Source organism: Nyctereutes procyonoides, unplaced genomic scaffold (assembly GCF_905146905.1).
Source record: "Nyctereutes procyonoides isolate TBG_1078 unplaced genomic scaffold, NYPRO_anot_genome, whole genome shotgun sequence".
In the NCBI taxonomy this organism is placed as follows: domain Eukaryota; kingdom Metazoa; phylum Chordata; class Mammalia; order Carnivora; family Canidae; genus Nyctereutes; species Nyctereutes procyonoides.
In genome coordinates, this window is record NW_026575133.1 from 45969422 (window position 1) to 45989661 (window position 20240).

The window sequence follows — 20240 nt, forward strand, 5'->3', positions numbered from 1 at the left end:
GATATAATGGACTGTTTTCTTCAGTATATTCAGTGAAGCAGAGTAAGGGCTAGACTCCAATTATTTCTTATGGTGATGGAGGTGGGGTTTGTTCATAAATGCAAATGGGGACATGAATCAAATGTGTGTCCTCTCCTATTGACAGAGAGAGAGAGAGAGAGAGAGAGAGAGAGAATGAGAGAGACTGTGTATTTGAAAGACAAAGGGAGATGATTCTAGAGAAGAAGCTATATTTACATATTAGAAATGATGAAAGTTTCTTCAAATGTTACAAAAGGAAGAGAGTGTCATTGAAAAACCAAATACTTGCTTGTGTTAAGGTCTTGATAACATATTTTACCTGAGTTCTCTGTCACTAAGGTTTTAATTAGAATATGAAGCAAAAATTCAATAAAGTGGAATCATTTCTTCAAACTAACAATGAAACTTTGCTTATATCTGTTTACAGTGGAAACTGGCCATAGATATGTTAGGCATTTTTAAAAACAGTTCATTGAAAGTTTTCCATGAATAAATGATTCCTCCCCCCACCCCTGTCTAAATTCACTGCCAAAATATTTGGGACTGGACACCTGGGGCACTTGTTTCCTTCTTGGGGCCAGGCATCCTTCTCATTTCACATACTGTTGACCCAATCAATTCCATCTGTTATAGTCAGAATCCACATACAGTCAAATTCAAAGAGAACAAATTTGGCATTGGTGTCCAGGGCTTCACTTCCTGCTTCATTGACCCCCACTGGGCAGGTCCCTGCTAAAGCTCCAACTTTCAAGGAGCTGAGAGATCCTTGAGGCTCATCTTGAATTTTATCTTACTGGTACTTTTCCAAAGTCAGTGCATTTTATTCAGGCTCTGCCTGGGGCATGAATGACTCTGCTTCCCATTGTAGGATTTCTAAGCATGGACTCCCATTCCATGGGCATTGGAGGCAATGTGAAGGAGGACCACCACAAATCAATCTCTCTCTTCTTCTAAGCTTTTCTTGGAAAGACCGTCCCTTCCATTCTATCTGTTCCCATTATTCAAACATCTCTGCGTTCTATATGGCAAAACAACCCTTTAGATCCATTGTGGTTACCTAATCCCAGGGTCTTTTCTCCTTTTCTTTCTTTCTTTCTTTCTTTCTTTCTTTCTTTCTTTCTTTCTTTCTTTCTTTCTTTTTCTTTCTTTCTTTCTTTCTTTTTTTTTTTAATGTGTGCACACAATTTTTATGGCCTTCACCTCTGTTACTATTGGGCACACAATTCTGCTGAAGCCACAGTTATTTTGCAAGTCAGCGAGGACTTCTCCAGCACCGGGTTGGAGTTCCATGGGCAACTTTGCTCTAAATTCCCTCTTAGATGGAAAAAAAGAAAAACATGGACGGAAGGCAGAGGAGCATAAATCTTGCGAGTTGCTTTTCCGAGACGGGCCAGAACCAGCCCTTAAAGGAAGACCCTGTGCGCTGCTGGCGGCTGTAGTCTTCTCATTTCGATTTCAACAAGTAGCCCCAGCCAGAGAAGCCTTAGAAGGTAAAAGGGGATCAACCAGGATGTTAATCCGGTTGTGACTTGGGTTTGGGGTGCATTTTCTTCAAAAGCCCCCCACCCCACCCCACCCCACCCCAGGCTATGGGGCCCTGGGCTATGTGTTGTTGGGTGATTGAGTGCCTTTGTCCTGACGGGAGCTTTTCATTTTGTACCTTTTCACCATTGTTTTTGGCCGCAGATCAAGCCTCACATCTCCTGGTCGTGGAATTCCTTTCCGCGGGCCCCACTGCAGGCTCAGGCCTCCGTGTAACCCGAGCCGCCCCCACCTCCCAGCAGACAGCACATTAAAGGGAGGTCTGCGGGCCAGCTGCAGAGACAGGTGTTGCACTCCCTCCCTTTACACCCGCCCCCATTTATTTGTCCTAAGAATTCCTCTCCGGGGGCTGTGGAGCCCCGCCGATGGGGTCGGGCTGACTTTCTAGTTGCGGGGTGCGGGATGCCCGCGCTGCACCTGCTCGGTGGCTTAGCTCGCTGAGCCGGGCTTGCAGAGGCAGCGCGATCCGTCCCCCCCGTTAAGGAGCCAGGGGGCCGCGGGGCCGCTCCCGGTCCACCCCACGACGTGTTTACCGACTCGGATTCCAGCCCTGCTCTTTGCCGAGGGCTGACTCATGCTGCTTTCTGAGAAACTGGAGAAGTGGAGAAAATGCGGTGATTATTGTCCTTTTCTCGCCCGTGTTGCAGGGCCGTGAAAACCAGGCCCGGTGGAGTCCTATCAAATTTAAGGCCGGTAAGGGCAAATCCAGATCAATTTTTAGGACGCGATTATCTAAATGAGAAGGGTCGGATATCGCAGGCCTTGCTGCAGGCTCTGCTGTTGCTTCGACCCTACCTTTGGAGGGGGTCGGGATTTTCCCCGGAGAGTGAGCTTATAGGCTGAGGGAGGTGCCAACCTGTGGCCTGTCTGGCCTGGATCACCATGATCCATCATGAGGTCTCCTCGTCGTCGTGGCAACTGAGGAAGCTGGAGGTGCTTATTTATCCTCCTAATCTGAAGTTTAGCTGTGAAAATCCCTCTTCGAGGGGCATCAGTTGTTGTTGTTGTTGTTGTTGTTGTTGTTGTTGTTGTTGTTTTTCCACAAGCCACACCCATGTTCAAACCCTCCTGGGTCTGCTCACCTGGGCTTGGGTAATCTGGTTCTTCCTTCTCTCCTTTGCAGGATTTGAGGTGATGAGGAATGTTTTCCATAATTAGACCAAAGGCTGTTGATCAATACAAATCAGTATTGGCCATGGTTAACGGAAGACAGCTACGTTTGTCACTTAGGTAACGTGTAATAAGTAGATCCTACCCATGGGTGAAACCATAAGATAATGAGAGGACTGTGACTTACGATACTTCCTTCCTGGTACTCAGAATTGTCTCTTTCAAGATGTTTGGATGGGACACGGGCCACATGGGAGAGAGTATCCTGTTACTGTCTTCCCAGACTCCTGGAAGCTGGTCTTTAAAATGGTGCGTTCTTCATTTAAACCCTGGCAGCATGCTTGGACCCTGCCTTGCTTTCTTCTTGCAGGAAATCAGATAACCCAGGATGGTAGCAAGACTTCGGAAGTGGCCTTCCACCACCCTGTCACTTGTGGCCTTTTGAAAACACTGTGTTTCTCCCATGCTTGGAAAACCCATGCAGCCGCAGAAGGCCCAGCATTCCAACCATACACACTGCCAGACACACTCAGTGCACATGGAGTTCTTGTAGGCCTTGATGGCTACACTGTGACATTTCTTCTGTCCCTGCTGTTTCCTGCTGCCCTCCTTTCTCCCTTTTCACTGGGTTAATTCCTATTTTCCTTGTAGCCCTACATCAAACCCCCCAACCTTTCCTAAGCAGTGCTAGACACTTCCTTCTCACTTGGTCTCTTTCCCACACATCATTTTGTCATCATGTGCCATGTGATTTTTTTGCTCTGATCTTTGTTTGCTTTGGATCATTTGTTTTATGTGTCTCACTAGACCATGCATTCTTTGAGGATCAGGAGGGTGTCCTATTTATTCACCTTTGTGAAGGTAAGTCATTCTTCACACCCCCCACCTCCCACCCCCGCCTATCTTCCATGCTGCCACCTGGCAGTCCCAGATGCATGTAGGCACTCAGTTAGTCTTGGTTACATTGACGAGTGAAGACATGAGTGCATAAAGCCAGACTTATGATTGATCTTAAAAGGTTTGGGAGGACCAAGGCGGTTTCTATATCTGTGAAGGGGACAGTGAATGCGGAGCATGGAGAAGAGGAGGCTCCTAACTCCAGCTGCCCATCTTCTGGGACTTTGCACTAACCGACTAAAATGGACTAGTGTCACCCTTTACCCATCGTCTTCCTTTCCATCTATTTACTGCTACTGAGTTCAGGAAGGGCTCACGATAAGTGCGACAATGTAGGATGTTCATAGCATGTCATCTTACCTCCCCTAAAAATTGCTGACTATGGTCCATTTTATCTAGTAGTTCACATTTATAAGTAAAAGATTTACCTTTGCTTCTAAATAAAATGCAGATTAATATATTGGTGCACCAGAGACACATATCAAGGAGCATGGTGCTTTTCTTCTTGGGCAGAAAGTAGTTATTTTTGATCCCATGGTGTTCTTGTGCTGGTCTGTTTTATCTTTCTTCTCCCTCTGCTCATCTCACAGAGCTATAGGCAAACTGTTCCAGCAACTTTCAGGAATATTCAGAACAGTCATATAGAAAGGGGTGCTGTGAAATCCCAGTTTTACAGGGGAAGAAAGAGAAGCTCAGAGGTCAGTAACTTACCCGAAGGGCACAAAGCAGGCCAAGTGACAAAGCTGGATTTCAAGCCCATTCAGCCTGGGTCCAGAGTCCCTGCTGTCAACTGCTGTGATAAGCTATCTCTTACTCAGAAGTGGACTCCACACTCTATGGAGGACAAATTATTTATAAGGAGGGAAACCGAGCAGATAATTTACTGGATCCCTTGGTAATGCTCCATAAAAGGATAAAAAGGAGAGAAAATTAATAATTTCACTTGTAGTTCCAGACCCTGGTAAACTTGTTCATGTTCATACGCTCTGTAGCTCAAACTGAATAATTGAGTACTTTCTGAAGTAAGTAACCAGTTCTATAACTTGGAAAAAAATCTCTGACTCCACTTAACTCATGCAGAGGGCCATGGCATGAGGCCTAAATGCCCAGGAGTTTAAGTCAAGATACACTTACATAGTAAAACTATTCTTTTGTTGTTTTACTCTTTTCCTTCCTGCTTGGAGAACTTTTAAAGTTTAAAGCTATCTACAAATTGTCATTTTGTCCCTAGAAAGCCGAGGTCATAGAGATACACGTCAGCTGTCAGAAGAGCCGCAAAGGAAGGTGATATTCCTTTGTAATGGTTTCTGAGAAGAGAGGCCATCAGAGTGAAATCCAGTAATCCTGCATTTCTGATTTCATGTCTACTGAGAATGCTCAGACTTGAGTGCAGACCTTGGTAGAGTACTGATTGCTGAAAGGTAGCTCTGTCTCCTGGGGGATCTGGAATGAGATCTAGTAGAAAGTTTCATTCAAGTTGAATGGAAAACATAAAAGAGAGTGTTCTATGGGACTCAGAGGTCTGGCAATGATGGATTTACTCCATGTGTGAAAGACTGGAATAAGTGTTCTTCCCACGGTTGATTTATTAATTGGTTTATTAAGAAAGTCCTCCAAGTTAATATTTCACTACCTGCTTGAATAGAGTTATAAATTCCTAAGTAGCGAGTCCACAAATCAAATACAAATGGACACTCTAGTGCCCATCAAATGATGTTTTAACATGTATCTATATGTTTAGCTATAATCTAATCATTCCCTAAGAGAGAGTATTGTGCCTACTTGGAGTGGAATGCTGCATTTCAATTTTATTTTTGAATTTAGATATTTCTAAAGATGACCTGAATTAACTTACGGGGAAATTATTACACTCCTTCTTGGAATATGCCTAAGTCTATGGCATGAAATGCACCCATTTCTGAAAGGATTCCTTTAGTAATACTCTCTCATTTTATGAGATTCCATGGCACCATAGCATGACTGAATAAATTACCCTCTGGACACAGCCTAATTTCCCATAGTCCTAATTCTGAAAGATTTTTCAGATTTTTTTTCAGTAGGAGAAATCTTGTAAGATTATCAAATTCATGATTTTACTGATGAACAAAATTATACCTGAACATCTTAAAAGTGCTTCTTTTCATTAAAAAAAAAAAAAACTATGGCAAATGAAAGGCATCTATTATATAACTCCCTGGAGTGGATCCCTCTCCTGTTAACTCAAATTTTCAGGAAGCTTGAATTCCTCCAATTCCATTTTAATGCCCCCCCTTTTTTTTCCTCTCTCATTCTGTTTCAGTGGCAATGAAGAACAGCTGGCCACCATCCTCTGTGATAATAACCTTCATATAGTGGAAACTTGAATGGCTTTGGACATGGTACTCACAAAAACATCTCCTTGCACATGATGTAGCTTATTTGGTATTTCCCCCTGTAAATAGCTAGATTCCTTATAGCCAACCCTTCCAGCGACCATCAAATTTTGGCTCTGTTCAGCATAATGCAAGCATTTTCTGCCCTGTCTATTCAGGAATGTCTTCCGAGGAGGTTTCACAATCAAATTTATTGTGTTTAATTTATGACATACAATGTAAGAAGAATGGAATGCTTTTCTGCTAGGATTTGCATCGATAATGAAAGGTTACCATAGTACCGGTCTGCTTTTACCAAATTTGCCAAATTCTGAAGGGAATGCCAATTAGAAGGCGGTCATGGTTCTCGCTGCGACAGATTGAGACCAATACCTGGTGGCGAGGACCCATGGCTGTTGGCTGGACCCTACTTCTAATTGGGAAAGAAGGCAAACTGCTAGGTCGAATAGTGTTTATGAAGTGATATCAATCATTCCAAGGAATATAGCCACACCCCAAGAAAGCTGAGGAAGTGATTCAGTCTTTCTGAGGTCATCTTTTCTATTAGTATCAGGGTAGCCAAAAGTCTGAAACCGGCTCACATTTTGCTCTCTTTAGGAAAAAACAACATTGATTTTAGAGGCTTTTGTTATGGAGGCCAGGGGGATTTTCCCACTGCCGCAAAGAGGAAGCTGGGCTTGGATGGGGAAGCCAGACATTTCTTGGCCTGAGTTTCTCACTTGAATGGGATTCCAGTTTGCCCCCTCCTCACCTCGCCAACCCCCAAGCAGCTCGAGGCCCCACCTCCTCCCTTGGACCATATGGGGAAGCTGGCTCAGTGGCTGTTATTCTACGGACTCCAAGTTCACGCAGCTGTTCATTCCCTGCTTAATGCACCGGTAATTACAGCAATGTGCTCTTCTCTTTTTCCAATCATGTAACTTTTTTTCTAATGGAAAATGATTTGTTTTTAACAACTTCCATGCATTTTGTTCTTTAATAAGAAAGGGTGTCTTGTGGTACTGAGGGATTGAATTCTCTATAAAAAGCCAAAGTCTCTATATCAGTTTCCAGCTCCATAGGAGGGCTCCGTGGGACTAGCCAAAATTGGGGGGGGGGGGGACTTAAGTGGGTGTAACTAACTTGATATGAATAGGTCAGTTGGGAAACAAAGCAAGCTCATCGCCTTCTGCACATGGAGGTGGTGAAAGAACATTTTTAAAAAATGTGAAACTGGGAAAAATCAAAAGTACAAATTGGGCTCTTCTTTCATGATCCAAATTCATGCTCTCACAGGATTTTTAAGACAAATATCTGAAGAGCTTTTCACTTATCTTAGTTCTATCTTTTGGAGCATGTAAATTTTCTGCTTTGATGGTTGGGTTTGGGTGGAGGACTCAAAAGATAGCAAGGGATGCATCTTTTCCCTTCAGCTATGCCAAGCTCTGGGGCACAGATCAAACACGTGTGTGTTCACATTATCATTTCATTTGTGGATAAAATATACCACCCTTGGAATCTCTGCCCTTGCAGCTCCCTAAATGGCAATGGGAATCATTGCAAGAGGATCATTTTTAAAGCAAAACTTGTCCAACTCATTAGAATACTTCGCATTGGAGCTTTTATTAAAATATATACATATATATATATATATACATATACATATATATATGGCAACAGTTGTAGTGAAGAAAACCAAATCAAATCCCTGTGTGTAAATGAAAATCCTAGTTCTATACAACACATAAAGCTAATTTGATCAGAAGGATGATAGCAAAATGAATGTTCCCTTTATATGAAAATTCAAAATTCAAAGAAGTTGGAAGCATGATAGACTATGCTTGCAAGTCGAATATCCCTCATTTGACATTTTAAGGATTCAGATAATTTAAAATTTAGCTGAAGTTATAAAATAGTTACTCAGAGCCCCAAATCCTTTGGTGCTAAAATGTATCTATATCTTTGAGGGGCATTAATTTTATTACTTGCCTATTCCCTTTATGCTAATAACAGTGAGTAACAACCAGATTGTCAGAAACAACCTCTCTTCGGCTCTGCCCCTCTTATCTAGCTCCCCTTCCAGAAATCTTTTGGTTTTTCTTAGAAATTCCTTCAGAAATTTTATGACTCCAATGTGAGGAAATTTAAAATATTCATACTAGAACTTGGAAGTAAATGACTTCTAAATTTATAATAACATTGGCAAAACAATTGCTTTCCTTCGGAACCACTAGAGTCACAGCAGCAGTCAAGAAGTACTTTTGTTCTTCTGAAGTCTTTAGTTAGAAGCTCCACGTGTGGCCAACTACAGCGAGGGGGTCTGTTCTTCCTCCTCGTGGACCTGGCTCATGAGTCTACATTTGATTTCACCCTCTAGGAAATCATTATTTCCAGCTTTGTAAAAAGTAAAAATTCTATTTTTATATTTCAGCAAGCTTGGAGAATTAGGATCATCGGAATTAGAGTCTTCAGTTTTAGACTCTAATCCAGGTGTCCATTTTACCTCATATTCTATTTCTTCAGATGATTATATCAGTACCTTTGAGAAGATTTTATTTTTAAAGCTTTAAGTTATTTTGATAACCATTAGACCATCAAAACTATAAATATGGTCTGATGAAAGTCAACATAAGTAGTTGTGTGATAAATAATTGTCCTCATCCTACTTACTCAGTCAGAAAATATTTTTTTTAACTTTTTCCAGCTTTATTGAGCAATAACTGACAAATTTGTATACACTGAAAGTGTACAATGTGAAGATTTGGTATACATTCTAAAGGATTACCATAATCCGGTTTATTAACACATCCATCACCTTACAGTTACCTTTCATTATATGTGTGGTAAGAATTCTTAAATAATACCTTTTCTTTTGGCAATTTTAAAGTATGCAATATGGTATTTTTAACTGTAGTCACCATGCTGTTTGTTGGATTCATAGGATTTACTGGTTTTATAACTGAAACTTTGTATCCTTTGACCAACATCTCCCCATTTCCTCTATCCCTAGTTCCTGGCAACCACCAGCAACCACCCTTTTATTCTCTGCTTCTATAAGTTCAATATTGAGTTCAATTTTTTTTTTTTTTTTTAGATTCCACATATGAATGATACCATGCAGTATTTGTCTTTCTCTGTCTGGCTTATTTCACCTAACATAATGTCCTCCTGCTTCTTCCTTCGGATTTGTAGTCTTCCGAGAAGATCCGAACAATCAACAAATTAACCAAGTAAACATAAAATATCAGTTGGTGATAAGTTCTATTGAGAGAAACCCAAAAGGAACTCTAGAACATGTTCCCCAGGAACAACCCAGCTTATGATGACAAATAACCTACAAATAAATGAACGTCTGAAAAGAAGGGATTGAAAAAGCAAGTCGTGGCATATTCAATCAGGGAATATTATGCAACAATGAAAATGAATGTGATAACTCAATGTAACATCGTAGGTGGATCTTAGCAATGTCAATATCAGTGACAATAAGTTCATAGATATTAAAAACATCTGATGCATTTTTCACGAAGTCAAACACATACAACCAAACCATATACTTTTAAGGTGAAACACATAGATGTGTTTAATAATATAAAATAACTTTTTTAAAGCTGTTAATATAAGATTTGGTATTGTAATTATTTTGGATGAAGGGAGAGCTTTCATGTTGGATGTTGGACTCATTCATTTAATTGTGTTATTTTGAAGGAAAAAAATGAAGGAAGAAAGGAAAGAAAGAAAGAAAGAAAGAAAGAAAGAAAGAAAGAAGGGAGGGAGGGAGGCCTTCTCATGAATTAATATTGAGTGTATGTCATGAACCCAGGATTATGATTAATCTGATTTTATGCTCCTGAGGTAAGGGTTGGGGAGAGTTATGGGGTAGTTGTTTGTAGTTTGTTTACTTGTTTTTTTTATAGGGTTGTTAAGGAAGTTCTCTGTAAGGAAATGACATTTGAGCAGAGACATTAATGGAGAGAAGCCCAAAGAACAAGGGTAGTGCTGTAGCAGGGGGAAGGGGGAGTAAGAGAGAGGACCAGCAGCAGGAGGTGAGTCAGGGAGGTAGCAGAAGCAGGTCATCTTGGGCATTATAGGCCATGAAAAGCACTTTTACATTTACTCCAAAGGAAACTGGAAGCCACTGAAAGGTTCTGAGTAGGAGTAACATTATATATTGCATGTTTTGAAAGGAGCAATATATAATGCAGAAGTTGTAGTAGTTGTCCTGCTGTAGTGTGGGAATGGGTATACCAGCATTTTTCTGGCATAGTTGACATTTTGGGCTAGATAATTCTTTGCTGTAGAGGGTTTGCATGGTAGGATATCTAGCAGCACTCATGGCTTCTTATAGAGCTATAGCAACCCCAACCCACTTGTAACAACCAGAAACATCTGTAGACATTGTCAAGTGTCTCCTTGGGGCAAATTCATTTCTGGTTGTGAATCAATGGAGGGCACCAAAGTTGGAAAAATATAGAAGCAGAGAGAGGAAGTAGGAAAATCTAGCTATATCCACTGGAGACCAGAGCTGTGACTAGGATAGCAGTGCTTGTTGTCCGTCCCCCTTTTCTTTTTCTATATTTTTTTACTTTTTTATAATTCTCATTTTTTACATTTTTATAATTCTCATAAATTTTATTCATCTTCAATGAGGTATAAATTACAAATAAAACTGTAAGATATTTTAGGTGTATGTCATACTGATTTGATACATGTAGACATTGTGCAGAGTCCTCCCATCTAGTTAACACCGCCATCACCTCACATATTTACCTTGTGTTTGTGTGTGTGTGTGTGTGTGTGAGAGAGAGAGAGAGAGAGAGAGAGAGAAAATATTGAAGTTCTACTTTCTTTGTAAATGTCAGCAATACAATACAGTGTTATCAATGATAGTCACCATGTTATGCATTAGATCCTCAGACCTTATAGCATCTTATAGCATGGCCTCCTCTTTTCTAAACACACATTTTCACAGGTTGGGTTTATACCCACATGCCTGGAATTTCTACAATTTGAGAATGCTTGGAAACCCCCAAAGATGTGATGTCAAAAATTCATTCACATGCAAAATAAATATTTTCCAGGTGCTCTAGAAATGGTATATTTGAGCATGAAATCATCCATATGGAGGTTCTTTAAGAACTAGATCTTAAGCTATCCATTTCCTCTTCCATTGGTTTTGTCAAGCCTGGTGACTCATTTTCTGACTCACAACCAGAAGAGTTCTGAAGACCTGAAATAAGGACCTCCTCTCTGCCTTAGCTTTGGTCAATCTGAAAGTAATCTTACTGACAACACTTTTAACACAGACCCCCATATAAAGTAAATATCAGAGACATACTGCTCATCCTTAAATGTGTACTTCTGAGGGCAAGTTTCTTTCAGAAGGCACAGGAAGACATGACAGAGATCATCAGAGAATTCAGCTTTGCACCCAAACATGGTAGGGCAGAGAGTCAGATGAGAATTGTGTTTTGTGCAGGATGCTGAGCAAAAAGACCAGGTCCTTGACATCAGTATCACAGGACTTAAGGAATATTGTGGAGCATGCAACAGCAGAGCCAGAGAGCAGAGTTGACAACAGGAGCCTTGAGTGCTTTCCCCTGAGGACTGTATTCTGTTCTCACAAAGGCCAGGCATCTGAAAGGTAGAAATGTAAACACAAGGACACTGAGTGGCCTTTGGTCTGAGAGTGAGCCGCACAAGCTTCTAAGTAAACAGTCTTAGGATTTCAGAGTGGTATTGGGAAATGGTTTTATAGGAAAGACAAATCATCCAAATGCAGAAAATGCAACTCTATGGAAGCAAATCTAACTTCCTTCTCTCACAGGGATACTGTAATTAAATCTTTCAGGCCAGAGGGTTAGAAGCTCCTGCTGCTGAGGGTCTTAGCTCGTGCTCATCACTGGTGGTTTACCAGATGACATTCTATGCCAAGTCTGACATACTAAGGTAGCTCTGCCTTGAAGAGGAGATCACAGTGCACATGGGGGGAAAGAGCCTGGATGAGATTGTTTTCATCTGCAGGGCTTAATTCTTCATCCCTCATGTTCACAGCGAAAATCAAAAGCCCACACCATGCTTGATTTTTCAAAATAATGACTCTAATATAACACCAAAAAGAGCTGTGTCAACACACCTTCGAGAAGTAGGTGGAAGGGCATATGTCATCACAGCATAACAACAAGGAGTAATTATACAAATATTAAATATTATTGCCACTAGCTAGAGTAGCTCTATGCAATGAACTGACTCAAGCACAGCTCATAGTGTGATCAAAATGCAGTTTTACCTTTATTTATCTATTGATTTATTCAGCTGCCCATATTTCAAAAGTATAATTACTGACAGTAATGCCATCTATCCTCAATGAAAACCCCAAGAAGTCCTTGAATCTTCTACCCATTCTTGGTCCTTTGGTAACTTTATATCATGCAGTCTTAATTTAGAAAAATGGAGCTTCCTACACAAAAGATTAATCAAAACTGTAGCTCGTTATCCACAGCAAATATAAAATCTTCCTTCCCAGCTTGGATCTGCTTCAGGCTGAAAACAAAGGGAAAATGCCAGTGTAGGCAGGGCATGGAATACATCTGATGCATCTCTATTTTTTATAGTGCATCCTTCTTCTTCCAACAGCCAGTGTCTATTCCCCAGGTCGCAGCAGTGGGGAAGACAGAGGTGGTCTTGAGCTGGGCTTTCCTTAGCATGCTTCAAGTTTTCTGGGTTTAACAGATGATTAAGGTTGAATTTTTTTTTTTTAACTTCAAGAGTCTTCTGTACGGGTGTGTAGAACAGCCCACTCCTAAAATCCCCTCGACCTGGGTGAATGCTTTTCTCATTATGATGGTAGACTGTAAAGCTTTGTGATTCGTAGGAACATGGCATCATTTCATCATGGCATTCAGGTTTATTCGTTATTTCTATCTTCCCCATAGGTATCCTCAGCCATCTAGTTGGCCTTGTTAGAAGGATTTGAGGGCTCCACCTTAGTTCTCTTTTCCGTGTCACATAAGTAAGTGAGACACATGTGCACTGTTACCCCAAAACTCTGGAGTATAAGTAGGTCCACCTCAGGGCAACTATACCTGTTCTCCTGCCTCAGGCTGCTGTATGTATCCTCCTCACTCATGAGTCAAGCAGAGCCCACATTTCACACACGTTTCAGAGCTATCTGCGTCATCGTGTGGTCATCCCTCAGTAGGCTTGAAACAAACAGGGTATCCCCAGCCTATTTCCTAAGGTAGTTTTGAAGTATGCTCTTTTTCTATCCCCTCCATAAAAACTTTTTTTATTCTCGAAGTTAACAAAGAGATGCAAGGATCATGCCACAGCTTCTGACCTATTTCCTTTACAAAATCTGTTTATGGTAAACTCTTTCACACATACCTCACTATCTGATGTTAATTTTCTAAGGATCTCATTCAAGTTCTGTCAGGAAAAGCCCCCATTTTAACTTTCTGTTGAATTTGTGAAAGAAATTGTACATACATACAATTATAAAGAAAAGAAAGTTGATTTTCTGTGTTCTTCCATCCTTGGCCTTCCCATATGCTCATTGACCCATCCACCTCTCATTTTTATTAGTTCTTTTCACCAGAAAGGATAGAACTCATGATGCCTAACACAAGACAGTGCAATCACCAGTACCACCACCACCTCAAGCAGTAGACTTTCTAAACCTTTTATCTCCACTAAAATTTTTTATCACAAGACACTTACTCAAAAGACCCACCACTGCACAAGCCAGAAGGCAGCTCTTGAGTGTCCCTCTTGTGCCAAGCACTGTGTAGAGTTCTACCTGCAGAAGGTGACAAAAGCAGTTCCCTGTACCAGAAGAGTTCAAGGTTTTATTCGAGTTATTTTTATTAGAATACAAAGCAATGCATGGTTTTGCCAATATGTTTGATCTAATGAAAACTTATTTTTTGTAAGAGCTGGGAATTCTATATATTTATATATATATGTATATGTGTGTATATATATATATATATATATATATATATATATATGCAAAATGATGTTGGTCAGAACAACTAAGCTTAAGGATTGAGTGGAAATATATGGAGTGGAACAGGGAAGAACATGCTCCTTTAAGTCACAGATAAGCCAATGTCCCCAAAAGGATCCTTGTTTACTACAAACCATGAGAATTTTTAACTCCTTGGTATTTGTATTTTCTTTCCTGACATAACATCAAGGACATGAACATTTCTACACAAACCCCCATTTGGTACAGTTCATCAGGAAGAGCTGTATCTACTACCAAGTGAATTTGAATTTTATATCTATCTATCTATCTATCTATCTATCTTATCTATCTATCTATCTATCTATCTATCTATAAAGATATCAATTATCATGGATTATATTATTATTATATTGTATCAATATAATGGAATATACTAAAAATCACTCTTTTAAGGAATTGCTATTTACCTTTTAATCCCTTATATCATCTTAAATTCCAGCATTAGTAACTCAGAAAATTTAGCAACCACTGGCCCATTCATTATTAGAGAAAACATTATAAACTCATTTGGATTGACGTATTAATTGTTGATTTTAAGGTTAATGGTTGACATTAGTTTCCCTTAACCTCCCAGGATAACATTTGCATTGTATGCAAAACCCCTAAAACGTCCTTAAACCTGAAGGACTTGGTTAGATAAACAGTTGAGCAATGATAGCAAAGCCAGCTATGGAGATTTTTTGATAGAATAACTATGAGTATTAGCTAATCCCCACCCCTCACTCAAGAAACACATCTAAATCTTATGTTGGTACTTTGGGACATTGACACAAAGCATCAGCACAAAAATGAAAACCAAGGTTCTTTGAAAGATAGTCTTGAGTGTGCCAAGGAGGAGGGAAGGCTAGAGGCAGAAGCAGACTCCCCACTGAGCAGGGAGCCTGATGCAGGACTTGATCCCAGGACCCTTGGATCATGATCTGAACTGAAGGCAGATGCTTAACCAACTGAGCCACTCAGGTACCCCTAAGTTGTTTTTTTGTTGTTGTTGCTTTTATTTTTATTTATTTTTAGATTTATTTATTTATTCTGGGGGCAAGAGGCAGAGGGAGAGAGAATCTCCAGCAGACTCCACACCAAGCAGGGAGTCTGATGTGGGGCTCAATTCCACAACCCTGAGATCATGACCCGAGCTCAAATCAAGACTTGGATGCTCAATCTATTGAGCCACCCAACACCCTCAGGATATTGAATTTTTAGGATATAATATTTTTAGCTTTGAGTCCATTTTCCACTTTGAGAAATTATCTCATTACGTATTGCTGAACTAGGGACAAGATGTCCAAAACTTCAAAAAAAAAAAAAAAAAGGGATCAAGAATGTCCAAGAATTGATAAAACTCCATCTGGTCTTGTCCCTATGATGTGGCTCCTCCCTAGAGAAAGTCCCAAGATGAACTCTCTCCTCCTCATACTGCTTTCCCACTACAAGCTGGTAAAATGTAAGATGCCAAAAAAGGATCTGTCCTTCCTTGCCCTGCAGAACCACATCGGAACCTGCAGCAGGAGGAAAATTGTTCCTTATATATCCTAATCAAGATATTCTCCCATGATTTGAACTAAGGGGAAAAAGTTAACAAAAGCCCTACTATCAAAACAATGACTTTATATATAAAGCTCTGAATTGCCCAATCTGTTTGTTCACCATTGTCAATCCTCAGAAACCAGCCAGTGGTGGAAGCCAGCAATTCAGAATCAGGGGCTGATTGGAAAGGGATTGCTCCCATTGCCCAATAATACAGGGTCATAAAACAAACAACAGCCTGTCTTGATTTAAAATTCTGATATTTGAGTCAACATGGATTTTCAAAAATACTGCAATAAAGTGTTACTTACCTTGATTGGTGAATTTTTTGAAGACTCCTTATTTTTCATCTGAAGTGAGTACATAATTCACCTCATCTTAATTCTGGATCCTAGTGTGTTGCCATCTGAACATATCCAAATCCATAGAGGACAAAAATCAAGGCTTGCCCACAGAACCAGTGTCTGTCACTGGATATCTCATGGTGGATCTATAGAAGATGATGCCTTTTTTGGTAACTAGCAATACACATCTTATAATGAATGAGAACTTCGGATCCTTCTTTGTCAGACTCACTGGTCAGAAAATGGTCAGAAGGAACTGAAAGCAGTTGGCCAAATTGGCTGTAAAGACTTGAAAGGCAATTTAGATTTTACCCAGTTTATATGTATATTTAATTTAAAATATGATATATATATATATAATACAAAATATAACATTATATATATATCTATTAACAAATTTGTGGCAGAGTAATTTTCAGAGATGAGTCAAGAGTGAAGTTTCCCTATTTCTGACCCTAATTTAGGAATTTCTTTCTTTTCTTAGCTGCTGGTGCCAAATTATCTGATAACTATCTTATGTTGAGCACAGGCCAGAATTCTGAAGTTTTCCAGGCAATTATTTTCCAAATGAAAAAAAAATGGAAACTAAAGATCTAAATAATTAATAGAGCATTGGATTGGCTGAAACACCCTCTCCAAATATTTGATATAGAAAAATGCTCAGAATGGAGATGTGTCAATCAAGAATTCAGAATCCATGGATGTTACCAAGGAACATTTTGGAACAGGCATGGCTGTTTTCTAGAATGACAATACAGAATAGTGAAGATGATACCACAAAAACTGCTTATAATGTCATGCTCGTTTTTTTTGCAAATCTACCATCCATTTAGTAATTTAAACTTTTACTATAACCATCTCCTTCTTCAATATACTTATTTTTAGTAGTTATAATTGTCTATTTAAATTTTTTTAAAGATTTTGGTTTAGAATATAGTTGATATTTTTAAATGTGATTAAAAAAAACACATAATATAAAATTTAGCCTTTTAACCATTTCAAAGTGTAGAGGTGAATAGCTAGCGATAAGTGTATTCATGTTGCTGTGTAACCAGTCTCAAGAACTTTTTTCATTTTATACAAATGAAACTCTATACCCATTAAACAACAACTCTTTATTTTCCTCTCCCTCTAGCCCTTTCTTTCTTTTTTTTTCCTCTAGCCCTTTCTAACCGCTGATCTAATTATTAGTTTCTTTGAATTTGAATATGCTAGATACTTCATATAAGTGAAATCATACAGTATTTACATTTTTGTGACTGGGTTATTTCACTTAGTATTACGACCTCAACGATTATCCATGTTGTCAGCATGTGTTATAATTTCCTTCCTATTTAAGGCTAAATAATATTGCATTGTAGGTGTGCACCACATTTTGTTTATCCATTCATCCATTGATGGACACTATGTTGCTACAACCTCCAGGCTATTGTGAATAGTGCTGCTATGAACATGGGTATGTAAGTATGCAAGTAACACTTCCAGATTCTGTGCTCAATTCTTATGGATCTATATCCAGAAGTGATATTTATGTCTTCTTTGGTGAAATATCTATTCAAATCTTTTGTCCATTTAAAAATCAAGTTCCAATGAGTTTTAGTATTTACCTTAAATGTACTTCTCAGGTTCTGGTTTCTGAATTTTGATAAGAATAGTATATTGTCTTTGGGCATGGAAGTCTTACTGATAGAAGAACAAATCAAATAGAAGATGGCCAGAACCCAGAACTCAGACCGGAATAGGGAAGATAGTCCAGAGAGTATCAAAACTGAAAAGGAATCAAAAATTGAAAAGTCTTCAGTTATTATAGGAAAGGGTAACAGCAAAGAATCAGAAGGTGGAGTTACAGAAATGTAAGAAGAAAATAAACCCATGGATTATATTAATTAATTTTTATAGTGTTATTCTTTGATATTTTTAAAGTTATATATGATACTAGATGGCAAGAGGTTGGTGGGCAGCCTGCCTTTCCTGGTCACAAGGTTTCCTGGTACAGTAGCCATAGTGGATGCTCAATAAACATTTGTTAAGTGGAAAAAGGAAGAGAGGTAGGAATAAAAGGATGAGAAAGAATGAAGGAGATAGGAAGGAAGGGGGGAATAAGGCAAGAAGGAACACACAAAACTGAAGAGTGATTTCTCTGTTGAGTTTGACTAGAACACAGTTGAATTACCTTGTTAGGTAAAGTAGATCTCAAGATTTTCACAATGTGGAAGAATGATCTTTCTTCTTGTAATCTATACGTAGTGGGGATGGATGGACATTTGAGGAGAAGCTTAGGGATTAGTCCTTAGAAAACTTACAACACTTTCAAGCAGTTTCCATTCACATTTCTAAAAGAAGAAGATTGGGGGGAATCCCTCTGTGGCTCAGCGGTTTAGCGCCTGCCTGCCTTTGGCCCACGTTCCTGGATCGACTCCCACGTTAGGCTCCCGACATGGAGCCTGCTTCTCCCTCCTCCTGTGTCTCTGTCTCTCTCTCTCTCTCTCTCTCTCTCTGATAAATAAATAAATAAATCTTAAAAAAAAAGAAGAAGAATATTGGTTGGAATCATTTATTCATGTGGCCATACATTTATAAAGTTGAAGGTATTCAGAGACTCCCTAATCCAATGTCTTAATTGAAGATGCAGCTGTATTGAGAGATTCTTTGCTGGCATTTCCAACATAACTCTTTTAAATCCAAACTGTAAAATAACTCTCTATTAGAATGATCAGAACTAACATTTACTTAGTGCTGATCATATGTGCAGACACCTGTTCTAATTTGTTTTCCTCTTTCTCTCTCTCTCTCACGCACACACACAAATAAGGACATTTAATACTCACAAGAACCCAAAACACAGCCCAATTGTACAGGGGAAGAAACTAAAGAATGAAAAGATGCAGTAACCTGCTCGGAAGACCCAGAATTCCAAGTTCAGGCCAAATCGCTCCAGACATCGTGTCTACCCTGCTCCATTGCACTTGCTGCTTATATTTTACCTATTTATGTCCATGTTTGTTTCTGCTCCTAGAATGGTGGTTTTTTTTTTTTTAAGTATTTGTTTTTTTTTTTTTAATATTTATTTATGATAGTCACAGAGAGAAAGAGCGAGAGAGGCAGAGACACAGGCAGAGGGAGAAGCAGAAGCAGGCCCCATGCACCGGGAGCCTGATGTGGGATTCGATCCCTGGTCTCCAGGATCGCGCCCTGGGCCAAAGGCAGGCGCCAAACCGCTGCGCCACCCAGGGATCCCTAGAATGGTGGTTTTTAAATGGGAGATTCTTAGCAAGTCTGGAGACATTTTTTTTGGTGGCCATGACTTGAGGATGCTACTGTCAACTAGTGCGGAGAATTCACAGATTCTGCCAAACATCCAAACATGAATGAGGGAGTTCCTCATAACAAGGAATTATTTAGCCACAAGCATAAAAAATGCCAAGGTTGGGAGACACTAGAATATGACACACTAAAGAGCAAGAAGAATGGTGCCTTTCTATATTTGTGTCATATCTGGAACAGACTTGGATGAAAATAAATGTCTATGGTTGGAAGAAATAACTTACCAAATTTGTTAAAGGGAAGGAGTTAATAATAATTATTAATAATAATCAATAAGACACCAGTCAGCTCTAATCAATTAACTTATACCTCCATCCTGAAAAAAATATATATTTAGGGATATATATATATATATATATATATATATATATATATATATATGAATTAGCAAATATATGCACTGCCTTTTTCTATCCCTTAACTGCATAATTCTATAGTGTGAAATTTGCCCTTGCTAGAAAACAAATCCAGATATATATGGGGTAGATTACAACACAACTGTGTTTGGATATTTTGGGGAAAAAAAGGTACGCAACATACTAAACATGGTAGAGTTTTACAAATATGATGAATAGATGGAAATGCAATATTTGTGCCCTTTAAGACCCATTGCAAGGGAAATACACATTTATAAAATTCTACAATGAGGGAATTTTATAACTAACAATTGGGGCCAATAGCACATCATATCGTAAGAAAGAGATAAAATCTTACACTAATAACCATTGGGTATGTGCTCTTGTAAAATCCTTTGTGCTTATAAAACAAAAGACACAAACTCTGATTCCTTAGAGTACCCCAGTCTGAAGGTCAGGTTTCTTGGTGTTGAACCAATCAACACAGAATCCTCACTAACTCAGAGAGAATAGCATCTTCTCCCTCCTTTGCTTTCACTGTCTACTAGTAAGATGCCCTGCTTGCTCTCTCCGTGGGAATGCTAAAATAAAAGTGCTACACAAAGAGTGATCGCTTCAAACAGATATCATCTCTTTCATGGACTTTCAGAAAACAGGCCGCCAAGATACACTTGTGAACTAGCTCCCTGAGGGACAGAAGTAGATGTTCTGACAATACTAGTAAGGTACCACTTGATTTAACAGG

At 39.3% G+C, this 20240-nt stretch overlaps 1 long non-coding RNA gene across 11 annotated transcripts; it reads left to right on the plus strand.

Annotated features, from left to right (window-relative positions):
• The first annotated feature begins 1350 nt into the window (after positions 1-1350).
• On the plus strand, positions 1351-10596 carry LOC129493960 (uncharacterized). Of its 11 annotated transcripts, XR_008661244.1 has the most exons (7): positions 1351-1511; positions 1708-2256; positions 2687-2793; positions 2884-4991; positions 5870-5948; positions 6540-6820; positions 9016-10596. It is a non-coding gene; the product is annotated as an uncharacterized LOC129493960 (long non-coding RNA). The 11 variants fall into 11 exon arrangements; XR_008661243.1 differs by having other exon boundaries at positions 1708-4268; positions 4802-4991; XR_008661245.1 differs by having other exon boundaries at positions 1708-3534; positions 4161-4991.
• The last annotated feature ends 9644 nt before the right edge of the window (positions 10597-20240 follow it).